Here is a 4635-nt window from a genome sequence, read left to right as displayed (position 1 = left end):
TTAGCTTATAATTGCCTGAGGTGCTGCAATGGAATTAATGGTCAGTATTTTTTTATGTAAATTTCATGGCATGCCCCCCTGTTCTCTCTCTCTCTCTCTCTCTCTCTCTCTCTCTCTCTCTCTCTCTCTCTCTCTCTCTCTCTCTCTCTCTCTCTCTCTCTCTCTCTCTCTCTCTCTCTCTCTCTCTCTCTCTCTTTCTCTCTCTCTTTCTCTCTATCACTCTGTTTCTCTGTCTCTCCGTGTCTCTCTCTATCCCATCCATTCTCCCATCCAAGAAGACGCTGTCTCTCAGTCGACAATACAAAAACTCCCATGAGTATTCAATTGGGTTGAGATCTGGTGACTGAGACGGCCATGGCACATGGTTTACATCGTTTTCATGCTCATCAAACCATTCAGTAACCACTCACTCGTGCCCTGTGGATGGGCGCATTGTCATCCTATGGGGGCATAGCCATGGTAGCCAAAATAATGGCCTGCCCAGCATTTTTTACATGACCCTAAGCATGATGGGATGTTAAATGTTTAATTAACTTAGGAACTCAGGAAGCACTAGCTTTTAATATACTTTGTATCCCTCATTTACTCAAAAGTATTTCAGTTATTTTGGCAGTTACCTGTATCTCCCTCAGGGTGTTCTTATGGCTTGGATGACATCAGAGAAAACACATCTGCCAAGTCTGACATCCCCTGCTGTGTGTGTGTGTGTCTGTGTTTTTGATTATGTGTGTGTTTGCATCCATGATGCTTGCGAAGGCACATTGCCACAGAACCTTCTCTTCATCTACCTCTCATTTTCTAGTTCCATTGGGACAGTCTGGTCTGACTTCACTTTGCACGGAGAATCAAAGGCATGTAAACTTGTGAGACGATCCAGTCTCAGACAGTGGTTCAGCATCAGCAGGTCAGCCTTGATTGACGTGTAGAGGGAGTCGGGCCAATTATATTGGTACAGCTATACAGATCAGTATGGTACAGCACAGTGCCCCATTAGTTTGGCTGTGTCCCAAATGGCACCCTATTCCATATAGTGCACTACTTTTAACCAGGGCCCATTGTGCTCTGGTCAAAAGCAGTGCTCCACTGTATGTAGGGAATAGTTTGCCATTTGGGACACAGGCAAAGTTTAGGGTGACTCATCGTGATGATGTTGGCTGACAGATACAGATAGCTCACATGAAACATCTGTCTTCACTTTTGTCTCACCAACCTGTTGTCGGAAAACTTTAGTTGAGTGCATTTTTAGCAGCTCCCTATGGATAGGAGTGTCTTCTAAATTACTCCAATGTAATGCAAACATCACATGTGTGATATTTTCACAAAGAGGGTATATTTGGTCCCCCTAGCAGCATGACTCAAACACTCATTCATTCTGACTGCTGGGCTCACATGCCCTTGACTGAAGGACCTGAGGGAGGGGTGTGTGTGTGTGCGCGTGCATGTGTGTCTACGTGTGTGTGTATTCTTCCTCCTCCCCCTGGCACACAGGTCAGTAAGCAGTAGATGAATAGTGTTTTTGTTCAGCCCCATGTCCACCTCCCTGTCACAGCTGTGAGTAATGCTGTGATGTGCTGCCCTGGGCAAAGCTCTCCTTCTTCACAATATCCCCAAGTGATATTTGACGATCACTGCAGGGGCCGATGAACAGACACATCCTGTGGCATAATGTGTGCGTATCTGGGTGTGGGTGTGTGATAAGGGTCGGGTGATTTTCTCCATCACATTCAGTGATTGAAACTGAATGACAATGAATAAATTAATGAATAGAACTTTAGCTTGGCCATTGTCACGCCCTGACCTTAGAGATCCTTTTTATGTCTCGATTTGGTTTGGTTAGGGTGTGATTTGGGTGGGTATTCTATGTTCTATTATTTGTATTTCTATGTTTTGGCCGGGTACAGTTCTCAATCAGGGACAGCTGTCTATCGTTGTCTCTGATTGAGAACCATACTTAGGTAGCCCTATGGGACGATGCTGGGCCAATTGTGCACCGGGACTCCCAATCATGGCCGGATGTGATACAACCTGGATTCGAACCAGGGACTGTAGTGATGCCTCATGCACTGAGATGCAGTGCCTTAGACCGCTGTGCCAATGTATATTGTCCCCCTCCTCACTTAGGCCAGTGAGGTAGACGGTTCTGGGCCTATGAGCTAGGCAGACAGTTGTGAGCCTTTAGAGTCAGGCAGACAGGTCTGAGCCTATGAGGTATATACACAGTTCTGGGCTCTGGCCCTGTGAGTCAAACAGTTCTGGGCCTGTGTCGCAGACAGACAGTTATGGGACTCTAGTAAAATGGGTGTACTGGGCAGACAGCTGTGTGGCACTGAGGGAGGTAGGACGCTCTGGGCCTATGAAGCAGCCAGTCCTGTGCCTGCTGTGCAGGGTCATGGCTGGCAGGTAAACAAAGTTGGTCCTCAGAGATCCTCGGTGCATGTGACCTGCTCTGTGATGTATGAGTCACACAGCCTCACCACAGTTATCCACAGCCGTACCCACCCCGGGACATCATTAACCTATATCTGGGGAGAGAGGGAAGGAGGACGGGAGGGGAGGGAAGGAGAGAAAGAGGCAATAAGTCAAGGAAGGAGGGAGAGAGATACTCTCTTAGAAATAAATGGTTCTAAAATAGTTCTTCGGCTGTCCCCATAAGATAAACCTTTGAAGAACTTTTTTTTAGTTCCAGTTAGAACCCTTTTAAGTTCTAGATAGCACCTTTCTTTGTGTAGAGAGGCAAGACAAGAAAACAGGGACGGAGGCAGGGATATAGGCAGGCAAGTTCCCAAACTAATATTACACACTAGACACTTCCTCCTGTGTGGTCAACAGCCTGGGGATGAGGTTACTCATAAACAGGAAGGCAGGCTGCAACCTTTCACAAGGGAGCATTTTGAAGGCACCCTTTGATACAAGCCCCGTATATGCAGGCCCTGTATATCTTATGCGTCTGCAATCACTCATTATTACCTATTCTCCTCCAGCCACTAAATTATACCACTGAGTAGTGCTGAACCTTTGACATGTGGGTTGCGTCCCAAATGTAGAGCTGTGTCCCTCAAAAGTAGAGCTGGTCAAAAGTAGTGCATGAAATAGGGAATAAGGAGCCATTTGAATTGGTTTGTTGCTGCTACCAGGGAGACAGATCACTATTCTGTTCAGGTCTTGCTTCACTGGTGCAGAATCAAACAGATGTGGCACGATATGAAGAGCTGATGAAGAGGAGAGGATGTAAGGTTTGAGGTGTCGGTATACCCTCGGATGCCTCTGTTCTGATCTGTCTGTGTGCAACTAGATTAGTTTGTAGTTGCAAAACACTTTCATATTGCCAGCAAGCTGAGTGAATACAGCATTCACAGCGTGCATACCGTATCCGTAGATACAGGAAAAGAAAACACAAAGGAAAATGTCAACAAGTCTTATTTTGCATAGTACATCATAAGCGATGAATGTATGATGATGCTGATGCGGCGCGTGGAGGGATGATATCAGTCACGTCTCTGTTCCCCTCAGAGGTCAGAGGTCAAAGTTCTGTAATCGACATAGAGGCAAGCCGGGAGGGTTAATTAGCACTGTTATTCTCAGCCTCATTTTAAGTGTCTAAACAACCATTTAACACACACTTATCATTCAAGTAATGACATAAGCTTGTCAAGTTGAAATAATTGAGAAAATAACCCAGAGTAGTTTATACAGTTTGTTAGAAAGTGTGAATGTGTTAACCTTTGAGGTTCTAGTTTAGCTCCAGTTGCTATAGTTAGAGAATGGAGACAACCATAGTAATCCATTAATATGCCTGGGAGTGCGAGAGGGATGTGGAGAGTTCATTGTATATGTAAGGGAGTGTGTACAATTATTACTATGAAATTATTAAGGGGCACCAGTCCTTTCTCTGACAAAATGAGTTTTCTTAGAAGGCCTGACTTCTGACAGTATGAATTCTTTGAGAGTCAATTGGAGTTCTTTCCCAGAACTTCCAGTTATTTACAGAATGATGCGTAAACTTAGCAGCTGTAGCAAAATGACATGCTCATATATGGTTAGCCGTGTTCCAAGCTTTAGGTTACAATATGATATGATATTTAACTGTGTCACGACTTCCGCCGACGTCGGCTCCTCTCCTTGTTCGGGCGGCGTTCGGCGGTTGACGTCACCGGCTTTCTAGCCATTGCCTGTCACGCCCTGACCTTAGAGAGCCTTTTTATGCCTCTATTTGGTTTGTTCAGGGTGTGATTTGGGGTGGGCATTCTATGTTTTGTTTTCTATGTTTCTTTATTTCTATGTTTTGGCCGGGTATGGTTCTCAATCAGGGACAGCTGTCTATCGTTGTCTCTGATTGGGAACCATACTTAGGTAGCCCTTTTCCCTCCTTTCAGTGTGGGAAGTTAACTTTGTTTGTGACACTATAGCCATGTAAGATTCACGGTTGTTTCTTTTGTTTGTTGTTTTGTTGGCGACATTTTAACTAATAAAAGAAAATGTACGCTCACCACGCTGCACCTTGGTCTTACGACGGCCGTGACATTGCCGCTCCATATTTCATGTATCCATTTGTTTTGTCTTGTTCCCTGCACACCTGGTTTTCATTCCTCAATCAATTCATATGTATTTATTCCTCTGTTCCCCATCATGTCTTTG

The sequence above is a fragment of the Salvelinus alpinus genome, chromosome 11 (assembly GCF_045679555.1).
Source record: "Salvelinus alpinus chromosome 11, SLU_Salpinus.1, whole genome shotgun sequence".
NCBI classification, from domain to species: Eukaryota; Metazoa; Chordata; class Actinopteri; order Salmoniformes; family Salmonidae; genus Salvelinus; species Salvelinus alpinus.
Note: the sequence above shows the minus strand (reverse complement) of the source record.